The 11,743-nt window shown below is 40.3% G+C and overlaps 1 long non-coding RNA gene across 2 annotated transcripts; it reads right to left on the reverse strand.

Annotated features, from left to right (window-relative positions):
- Positions 1 to 265: 265 nt before the first annotated feature.
- Positions 266 to 11,103, reverse strand: LOC310704626. Of its 2 annotated transcripts, none has more exons than XR_014524932.1 (4): positions 10,954 to 11,103; positions 9,045 to 9,122; positions 5,525 to 5,649; positions 266 to 359 (listed from the first exon to the last, which is right to left on the reverse strand). It is a non-coding gene; the product is annotated as an uncharacterized lncRNA (long non-coding RNA). The 2 variants fall into 2 exon arrangements; XR_014524933.1 differs by having other exon boundaries at positions 277 to 359; positions 5,529 to 5,649.
- Between the last annotated feature and the right edge of the window lie 640 nt (positions 11,104 to 11,743).

Consider the following 11,743-nt stretch of genomic DNA (forward strand, 5'->3'; position numbering starts at 1 on the left):
TATAATATCAGTGTTACAACTGTGCTGAAAATACAGTATGCAAAAGAGACTTGTATGTAGTTCTGGTTGAACAGTTCATCATAAATATTTGATGCTGAGAGGCTTTTTTTCTCCACTTTATGAATTATAAATAGAGGATACCATAAACATTTTGATTTCCTATAGAAATAGATACTTGCCAACCAATATGCTTCTATACAATTATGTGCAGATATGGCCAGCTTTCATCTTGTCTTCCTGAAGATTTTGCTTAGAGGGAGCTCCTGTGGAATTTGTCTGATACATGCAACCAAACACATGTGTCCGGGAAGTATAGGATCATCAAGGTTGAATTTGCTGATCACATGATGTCGGAGGTGCTAGAGAGAGAAGACAGAGAGGAGGCAACATTCCGTGTATCATTCTGGATTGCTCCCCCCCATTCTACTATACAGGTACTATGCTGCATGCTGCAGAGCATGGGTTTGCCCATTGATAAATCCATATTTTGTAGAAAAGGTGTTTTATGAATGGTCACTTATCTGGTGATAGTTGGCTTGGTAGGAGTAACTAAATGTTTTGTATGTGTTTTAGCAGACTGCAAGCTAAACAACACCATTGTTTAAGAGGGATATAGACAAAATGGAGCATATGCACAGAAGGGTAGTAAAGATGATGTGTGGCCTGGAGGCCAAGTCCTATGAGGAAAGGCTTAAGGGGTTGGTATGTTTAGCCTAGAGAAGAAATAATCATGAGATGATATTTCCATTTACAGTGGTACCTCAGGTTAAGTACAGTGGTACTTCGGGTTACATACTCTTCAGGTTACATACGCTTCAGGTTACACCCTCCGCTAACCCAGAAATAGTGCTTCAGGTTAAGAACTTTGCTTCAGGATGAAAACAGAAATCATGCTCCAGCGGTGCGGCAGCAGCAGGAGGCCCCATTAGCTAAAGTGGTGCTTCAGGTTAAGAACAGTTTCAGGTTAAGAACGGACCTCCAGAACGAATTAAGTACTTAACCCAAGGTAGAACTATATTTAATTCGTTCCGGAGGTCCGTTCTTAACCTGAAGCACTATTTCTGGGTTAGCGGAGTCTGTAACTTGAAGCGCCTGTTACCCAAGGTACCACTGTATTTAAAGGGCTGTCACACTGATGGACCAAACTTTTTTCTGTTGTTTCAGTGGGTTTAAATTTTGAGAGAGGGTGTTTTGTCTGAACACTGGAAACAGCTTCCCATGCTAGAATGCTGGAGCAGATGGCCTTGGAAAATAGTGGTCTCTCCTTTCTTGGAGTTTGCACTCTGCTCCATAGGCAGCTGGTTGGTTGCTGTGAAGACAGAATGCTGGATAATATGGGCCTTTGGCAGTAGATTTCCAGCATAGGTGGGGGACTTTTGAGGTCCCTTCCAATTCCATGGATCTATGATGTGGGATATCTGGCCAATGAGATAAAAGCATGCAGGAGGAGTTGACGTTATGATATAAAGATTATTGTTTCAGATGAGGCAGATGAGATATGAATATTATCTGGTGCTGCTATATTGGCTTCCTCATAGATTATGTGAATAGTGTTGTGAGGCTGGTGCAGTCACCTGGGGTAAGCCCCACTGAATGCAGGTGGAGATACTTCCAAATAAATATGCATTATATTGAGCCTCCAGTGCCTCACTTTGTATTGGTAAGCATGTTTCCCAAGATCCGGCTGATGGGGTGTGTGTGTGTGCGCGCGCACACGCACGCGCGCACACACACACACAGTGAAGAGGAATATGGGACTGGCAGCTTACCATAGATATGTGATACACCAAGTCAGATGATGAGAGAGACAATATGCAGACTAGCATGATAGCTTGGGTGGGGGGTGAAAAGGTAACATCACTAGCGGCTGTTCATACAAAATAGTTTGTTGTCATAGATTTGGGATCCTCAGCTGCTCTCTCTGTGTGTGTGTGTGTGTGTGTGTGTGTGTGCCTGTGCACATCTCTCTGCAGTGGAGAGATCTGAGTCAGCCACACCTCCACATTTTTATTAATAGATACACTTTAGTTCTCTCATCTCCTGCTGTCAATTCCTTAGATTGTTAGACAATCCTACATAGTGTCAAGAAAGGCAAGGGAAGGAGACAGAATTGAGGGAAAACCACTCAGAAATTTCAGCTTCTTTCTGCTCTCCTCTTAAATGTCACATAATTGCATGCTGCTTTCTTCCTTCCATTCTTTAGGGCATAGAGAAGGGAAAGGAACCTGTGAAGATGGCTTATGCTGTGTCAGCCCTTTGGCCCATCCGGTACAGTACTATTACATCACATTGGCAACAGCTTTCTGCCAAGAGTCCAGAGACAGGTGGTTTCTAGCCGTGCTACCTGAAATGCTTGAATGAAGATACTACAAACTGAAGTGGGATCATCCACATTAAAGCGGCCCCTGAGGGAACGGCCTCCCAAGTGAGTTTCATTATGTGCAAGAAAACCTTTTCAATATTTATAGCAGGTGCCCTCTCTCTGCAGAATGGTTTAGAATCATAGAATCATAGAGTTGGAAGAGACCACAAGGGCCATCGAGTCCAACCCCCTGCCAAGCAGGAAACACCATCAGAGCACTCCTGATGGTGTTTCCTGATGGTTTGCATCCTCCCAGAAGTGAAGGGAGGACAAAGTCCTGGCTATATTCTACCTCCATCGGCTATGTTCCACCTACAATGTCAGAAGCAGTATGCCTCTGAATACCAGTTGCCGGGAATTGCAGGTGCGAGGAGTCCTGCTCCCCCCAGTGCTGCTTGCAGACTTCCCAAAGGCAATTGGTTGGCCACTGTGACAATATCCTGGACTAGATGGTGCATGCACACACAGTGCATTAGCTGAGATTCCTGCGTTGCAAGGGGTTGGACTAGATGACCCTTGGGGTGCCTTCCAACTCTGATTCTAGTCTGTGATCATAGGCACAGGTTGTATATATGTGTAATTAAATTATATATCATAAATATCACACTCTCTGTTGTCCTTCCTTTCAAGGAACCCGAACACTGGTTAAGCACTTGAGGTGGTGTGCAGCAATATAGATCTTTTTTGCAAAATCAATCCAAAAGCTTTGGGAAGACCCTGAATGCCTCTGAAGCAACCTCCTTCAGTTTGGGACTTGTATGAACCAAATGCACACCCCTAATAGCCACAGAAAGCTGTGGGAAACTCTAAAAAATGGAATGTAAGGGTAGGTTTCTAATTCCATGGACACCAGTGATTAAGCATATACAACCAGGGTAACAGATGTTTCAATTAATTAACAAGTGAGCAAGAAACAATATGCTTTTTAATACTTTTCAGCTAAGTGTGCCCAGCTGAGTTCACAGCTCAGGCAAAGTTCCACTCAAAATGTGTGCTTGATATAAGGGAGGATTATTTCATATTCCTCTCTTTCTCCTTACCCCTGTAGCTTGTCCTCCTACTCACACTTCTATTTAAAGGCTCATAAATCAGTTCAAACGTTTCACTTTAAAAAAACCATCATTCTATTTCTATAAATGACTAAATGATGTCTCATATTATTATTACAAAGAATAGTATTAGAAGACAAATGGATTCCTTTCTTTCTTCAAAATGTTCACCATTTCATTGTATTTGATTCCATTTTGTATTTATTTCCGACATCATTTTATTTTTCCCAAAGAAAGAAAGAAAAAACGGATAAACGTTTTTGGAAAAGATAAAACCAATTGTACATCTAAATATACGAATAATGGGTTGGATCCAAAGAACCACATTACTAGGCTATGCTTGAAAAGTGTCCCAAACCTGCAACTGGTACAAATGCTGCAGTCAGGTGGCTGCCAGGTGCGAGGCATTTTTGTCTATCTTCCAATTACTGGCCACAGTTTCCTGGTCACAAATGGTAAAGTGATATTAAGAGTGCTGTGCATACAACCATCTGCTTTATTCTACCATGCTACTTCCTTCTGTGTCCATAATCATAACATCTGATCACCCCTTAGATGTGCATCAAGCAATATCATGAGCATAATTACATATAGATATTATTTCACCTGATACATCCCTAAGGTTTGCACTCACAATCACAGCCCTAACAACTCTCAAAAATAGGATGTCTACTTAACAGAGGACACTCCAAGAGAAAACCTATGCTATAAAGAAAAATCTGCCAAACAGCTCTACAGGTCAACTTGATCCAATGTTTGGGCATCGCTTTGAATTGAAATCGTATGCTGTCAGTGACAGTTTAATTTAAGTCAAGCATCTTGCACTTCCAAAGCATAAGGCTTAAATTGCTAACATCCTGTTTGCAGATAGCAACCTTTTTCTCTGCTACTAAAGCTGAAACAAAAGGAAAGCATAAAAAGGAAAACATATACTTTATAAGCTTCACAGACTCAAAAAATAATAATAAAATGTTATGAAGGTGCAAAGCACTATCTATATAAAGGTAAAGTTAAGGTAAAGACCCCCTGGACAGTTAAGTCCAGTCAAAGGTGACTATAGTGGTACCTCAGGTTAAGAACTTAATTCGTTCTGGAGGTCCGTTCTTAACCTGAAACTGTTCTTAACCTGAAGCACCACTTTAGGTGCTGTGCCGCCGCCACACGATTTCTGTTCTCATCCTGAAGCAAAGTTTTTAGCCCAAGGTACTATTTCTGGGTTAGCGGAACTGAACTGACCTGATCTGTACCTCTTGGACTAATGTGAAGGTCAGTACACAGCTATTCATTGTATTTTTCTGAATGCTGTAACATAGTTCTGCCTCTGTTTAGAAATGCATAGTTTGAGGGAGAAAGTCTGCATAAATGTTTGCATAAGATACATATTTTTGTATGTGATCCATCCCAGCAGAAACAAGTTGGTAGATTTTCAAGTAAGCTTATGCAAATGACATGGACCAAATACAGATTAATATATATAATTGAGAACTTCCAATTAATAGTACATACAAAATTCAGTTTAACACCATGAAACATCTATAAATTTATCCCCACAACACAAATTCCTAAATGCAAGCCTACATAACTAAAGGTGGCTCAAATGGAGAGTTCTTACACTGATTTTAAATGATAAAATTAATGCTCACATTTGAGGGGTTTTTTTAAAAAATATTATAGAAGTTAGAACCAATACAGTATTCAAATACAGTGGTACCTCGCAAGACAAATGCCTCGCAAGACAAAAAACTCGCTAGACGAAAGGGTTTTTGGTTTTTTTAGCTGCTTCACAAGACGATTTTCCCTATGGGCTTGCTTCGCAAGACGGAAACGTCTTGCAAGTTTGTTTCCTTTTTCTTAACACTGTTAATACAGTTGCGACTTGACTTCGAGGAGCAACTCATAGAACGCGGTGTGGTAGCCTTTTTTGAGGTTTTTAAAGACTTTGGTGATTTTTGAAGCTTTTCCAAAACTTTCCCGACACCGTGCTTCGCAAGACGAAAAAGATCGCAAGACGACAAAACTCGTGGAACGAATTAATTTCGTCTTGCGAGGCACCACTGTATTCACTAATGAGAGCAATGGTGTCTTGATTCCCTTTTCAAAGAAAAATACCTACTCACAGTCACAGTTCATGATCCCAGTCTGAGGACACATAATGCTGAAGCTAAGCAGGCCTGTGTCTGGTCTGGGCTGAGATGGGAGACCTCCTGGGAATGTCAACTATGCTTGTCTTGAGTTCAACTGTGGAAGAAAGGTGGGAATATAAATGTACTTATTAATTTGATCTGTATATGCCCTGATACATCTGGGATGTTCCATTTATATGTTAATAGCACCATAGCTTGTTACCATGGAAACACCTATGAAGTTGTAAACAGTAAATGGTTAAAATTAAATCACTGAAGAGATCATCCTAAAGCAAACAAGAACACCTGTAGATATCTGTTTTTAAAAAAACAACAACCCAAGATTTCATAAGTCTGGTTTTTTTAAGGAACAGCACAAACAAGAAAATTAAGCCTGCAGTTATTTTAAAATGTATTTTAAAAAGTTTGTTTAAGTCTTTGAGTTCTGGAGAAACACTGACATTGACAGATGTATTCACCCGTCAGTCTCTCTTAACTGACACTTCATCTCACAGTATTTAAATAACTTTGTATGGTACCATATGCTACATTTGGTACAAAATGCAAGAGATTCTATAGATAACATTTCTGTTAGTGCAAGCAGGGAAAGAATGTCTGCACCGATGATGTGGTTGCCTTCATTGATGTGACTGCTGGCAGGCTTGGAATAAAAAACACTATAAATGCTGAATAGTCTCAATCCACATGTGTTATTTTGATTGCCATCAGCAATGTGTGGTTTAGCTGTCTGCTGCTGCGACATCTATTTTTTGCTTTCACCATCATTCTTTCTATACTAGTTTCCTAATTAATTTTTCCATTACACTCAGTGGTGGCTACAGTCATGAACCACATCCTACTTGTGGTGAATGTGTGCATGTACCAAGATGGACTACCAGGCTTGCATGCTGAGCACACTGCTTTATGGAAGTGAGTTGCGGGCAACTTACAACCGTCAAGAGTGAGGGCCTCAACGTCTTCCACATGGGCTGCGTCAGGAGGATTTTGGGTATCACGTGGCAGAACAGAATTCCAAACAAAGATGTGCTCTCTCAAGCCCAAGTCTTCACACTCCTGTCTCAGTGACATCTACACTGGCTTGGTTGTGTCCACATAATGGAAGATTCTACAGGGAGCTGGTTTCAGGCACCAGGCCCATTGGCAGACTGACTCTGGGATACAAAGATGTCCGCAAGCATGACAGGAAGGCTGACAACATCAGCCCCACCCTGTGGGAATCCCTTGCAGATGACCGCAGAGCCTAGAGACAGACAGACAGGTTGCGTGTCCATAGCAATGGCCAGAGGAGGAATGACTGTTGGGAGTAGAGCAGAGAGAAGAAACACCATGGTGCTTTAGAAGATGATAAATGCCATCCACAGTCACTTTAGAATCACCATTGGAAAAGACCACAAGGGTCATCTAGTCCCACCTCCTCCTGAATCTTTTTGCCCAATGTGGGGCTCAAACTCAGAACCCTGAAATTAAGGGCCTCATGCTCTACCGACTGAGCTATCTCTGGGTTGTGGTGTGTGTGTATATTTTGCCAGTCTTAACAGTACCCTTCATTTACTTTGTTTCTTGCATGTATTGCTCATCCAAACACATTCAGGAATGAAATGTCAGAGGAATTTTGTGTGAAGAATATAAGCAACATAAAGTGCACATTATCTCATATTGTCAAGTAGTATTATGAAATCATTGCCATGGCATACTTTTAACTTCAGCTTACTTCAAGTGCTACACAATGAAATTGTCTTGGGAAAGTTTGGAAATGTTGAATATATGGATAATGAGAAGCATCTGACAATTATTCATCCCTTTGAGGAGTTTCAAAACTTGGGAAATATGCTGCTAGATTCCATGATGAATAAGGCAGAGAAAAAGCATCTAAAAAGACATGGTGAAGCATAGGCAGAAATGTAGTTTTTTTCAGCTACTCATTATATAAAAAGTGAAGTGATATTCAAGAACAAGACTTAAATGTAAATGAGATTCCATGTAGTGTCATAAGCTGCCTGCAGGCCCAAAAATCTGCAGTATCAATATTCACAATTTGATATGAAAAGAATAAATAATTATTTTGCTGAATCATAACTCTGTTGTATATGATAGCTTCCTACTATACCTCACAATATGAAATGATCATTTTGAACACCTGAAGAGTATTATCAGAGCGCAGTACGGATGACAAACCAAGGCAGGTTTGTAAGACTCACCTCAATAGGAAGCAAACATCACAATCCTGAAAATCCTTTTCCAGCTAGGTAGGGTTGCCAACTCTGGCTGAAGAAATTCCTGGATATCCGCCCCCCCCCAACCCAGATCAAATGTCTACATACTGCTGTACTCAGCTAAGTGCTGATTAGCAGCAGTCATGTTGCCTAGTTTGCTTGTTTTATTTTTCCTCCCATAGCTATTTGCTACGGCTGTGCATCAACTTTGGACAAATCCATGATCCCCAACTGAATAAAGCCCAATTGGGATTTGCTAGGAGCATATTAAGGCAGCGCCAGATCACCTTGGGTCAGGCTGGGTCCATGCAGAACGATCTGAGGCTAACAAAATGGGGGTGGCAAGCATATGTTTTGAACCCTAATTAAACAGGTCATTGATGGTGGGGGAGGAAAGGAGGAGATACAGGCAGAGACTCTTACCTGTCCTCCCCCTGCCAACTGCATGTTTAGTTAGAGTTTAGAACCTTGATTGAACACACAGGGGGAGAGTCTTTGCCTGCATCCCCTTGCATCCCTCTTTCCTTGATACCAACTGCATGTTTAATTTGGGCTGGAAGCCCTAAAGTAGACGATTAGGGCTCTGCAAGTCCCCAATTTGGTTTGGCGCTCAGATCAGACCTAATCTGAGGTTTCCCAATCAGGCTCTAAACCAGATCTGGGCTCTAACTGCCCAGCCCTTGCATTCACAGTGTAATTGTTAGAGAGTGCCACACGCAGAGCATCAAGCATAGATTGGATGGATCATTTACATATTAAAGATGCTACAAAATCCTCTTTAGGGATTGTAGGATGATTCATGTCCTGAAGCACCAGCCGTTTTCAGTTTTAAAAACCTTTCAAAGCTCATTTCAATATGCCACAATTTTGCAATCTTAAGACTATACATTGGAGTCCAATCTTATCCTCGAGTTATGCTAGCTGAGGGGCTTTAGGAGGCTCCACTATGCTGGCGGAACAGTAGATTTAGCAGTGGAACATTTCTCTGGCCTCATCTAGTATACACCTGGGGGGAGGGGGGCCTCTACTGAGGGTGGAGGAAGTCTACAAGGAAAAGCATTTATGCACCACAGGGCAATGCAGGCAAAAAGTTGTAAATAAGCTGGCCATTCTGTATTTGACTTTGCATTGGACTTACTTTCATTGGACTTAATGATTTTGCAAAATATTTTATACAGTAAATTCATATAAAGCAAGTTAACTCTTCCTACTCACTATTTTCCAAGATTAAAGTCTTGATCTACCATTGTTAAGAAAGGATAAATGTTTTACCTACCAAGGTGTCCTGTTTTTCCTCTTTGTCGCTGCTGAAATTCTTCATGACTGATCTTCAACCTGGGCATTCCACAAGTACCTTATCAATCAAAATGATTTCAGTAATTGTAAAAAAAAAACATTGTAAAATCATAAATGACAACACAATTTCCAAGAAAAGGACATTATTAGGGGGCAGCAGTGCTCATGCTCTACACAAACCATTTTGTCAAGGCAATTGACAGAAATCAGTGTGTCTACAAAAATGATGGATGGTGTCACTACACTTGGGAGACGGATTGAGAATTTCATGAGTAGCTGCAAATAATTAAATTATTGATTAAGTGGCAAAACTATATGTAAAATCCACCAGTTTCCTACATAGACTGTGCTTGAGGATAGTTGGGAGTTACATGTTATTTCAAGCACTGCAGCTATTAAACAAAATGAATTAATCTCTAACATGGGTTTACTTGAATGTCACTGGTGATATATTTGGCTCTTATTTCTGTCTATTCAGAGTTGGACACACACTGGCAAGATCCTGAGAAACAGGCTTCTGGGCAATCTAGTTTGAAAGTGGAATTTTGCTCTTTCATTCATCATGAACTAGGACTAAAGTTTTGAGTCTCAAAGGAAACCTATTACATAGGAGACTGGCCTTTCATATATGACTGTCTTCAGTGCATGATCTCAAACCATAGGAGTTGACTGATGTTCAAAGAGGCTTTGTTCTAAGGGTACTAGCTTCTGGGTGTTTTTACATTACGCTGTACTACAGGAGAGGGGACCACTCCAAGAGAAAGGAATTAAAAAGTGAGAAGGAATATATATATTTTTAAGTTGGTTAATCAGAACTGGCATACTTCAGCTTTAATAAAAATCAGATAATTGAAAGACAGCTGTTACACTGGGGCATACATTAATTTCACTGCAAAAGAAATCTGTAAAAGAATGGCTGCACTTCCTAGGTATTATATGTTTGCTGAAGCCCAAACAGCTGATGGGCATAAGCCAGTGGAATTTGTGGTTCGATCAGAAGACACATTTGTTTCCATGACAAGCTGTTTTTGTTGTGTTTTCAGAAGTGGCAAAGCAGGTGCAATAAAACTATGATGCAAATGTTTATTATGCATTTAAAATATAGAAGGGGTTGTACCCAGTCTTAGCCATACTTAGAGTAGACCCACTGAAATGAATGGACACAATTAACTTAGGTGCTTTGGGTGTTATTCAATGTTAGTTCAACTCAGCGTAGACACACTGAAGTTAATAGACATGACTAATGTAGGTTCATTAATTTCAGTAGGTTTACTCTGAGTATGATTTTGTTGACTACAATCCATTAACTTTATTAGGTCTATTCTATGTAGAACTTAGTTGGATACAACTCGGGTTCAATGGACATGTTATTAATCCATACCACAAAATAAATAGATGGTGCTGCTGGATGGAGCCAACATTAGAGGACCTTGGGTTGCAAAGTAATTTTATATATAAATATAGCAAATATATATAACATATATAACACACAACACACACACACACATATATATTCCACATTTAGTGAAATTGCTGCCATGGCTAATAATAACCCATGTGTTACATAACATCTCTCAAGACAATGTACATAAAGAAAAGATTAAAAAAACCAATCTATTTAAAACATAAATACATCAAAATAGAATCAGAAGACTACCTATCTATCCTCACAAAGCAAGAATTCAGAAAGCATGCTATCATACACAAACTCTCAACTATCACACTATCTTTGCATGCACTTCATCACCCACCCAACTCACCGTTTAATTCAATAAAATGCTTAAACAATTAACAAACAATAATCATGTTCAGAAGGGTATGTCTGCTGAATAACAATCCAACCAAAGGTAGAAACCCTAAACCGAGTGATTTTTCACTTCATTTCTCACCCGGGGCAATACGAACACTCACTGCAAAGTTCTGAGGTTAGTGATAATTACCTTTCTGTCAATAACTGCAAGGATGCTGGCATTGTTTGCAGAAGATGGAAATTGATCAGCTCAGCGATGACCCACTTTAGCCCTCGTCCTCTGGTTCTTGCCCTTTGTACAAGCAGCTCCCAGCTACATGCCTGAGGGAGGAAAAAACACATTATTGTACCCAGCAGTCTCCCACTTGTTTTCAATCCTCCTGATGCTCACCTTGTGCGCAAGCATACATTCTAGGCACATGCATGCATTCTGGTCATTTCTTTCCAAATTATTCTGTTCAATAGATGCCTCAGATATATGTTTTAAATCAGGCTTCATGAATCAATCTTGCTTTACACATTATCTGTTTCATGGCCCTGGTTGGCAGTTACGTTGTTTGAGCTTGATCTTTACAGGTGCCACTTTGGTGCTGTTTTATGAGATGCCTTTCTGTTCAGTATTTTGGTTGTAAATTGATGGAACCTGCTCATTCTTTACAACATCAGAGAATGGCGGGAACATTTAGTAAAATTACTGAGGTGTGACAAACAGCAAGACACAAATAGTGCATAAGCTGTTGCTATATCAGCATAAAATCAGCAGACTGAGTACCTTCGGTATATTAATCGTTGACATAAAACGTAGTCATGAGATGGTGGTTGGAGGAGCGGGGTCGGAAGACGGAGTAATTTAACACAAAATGAATACAAGGAGACCTTGCTAATAAAATGCCATGAAATGTAGTTCACCATGAAGACACAGCTTTTCC

This window comes from Podarcis liolepis (assembly GCF_965112155.1).
Source record: "Podarcis liolepis genome assembly, chromosome: 4".
NCBI classification, from domain to species: domain Eukaryota; kingdom Metazoa; phylum Chordata; class Lepidosauria; order Squamata; family Lacertidae; genus Podarcis; species Podarcis liolepis.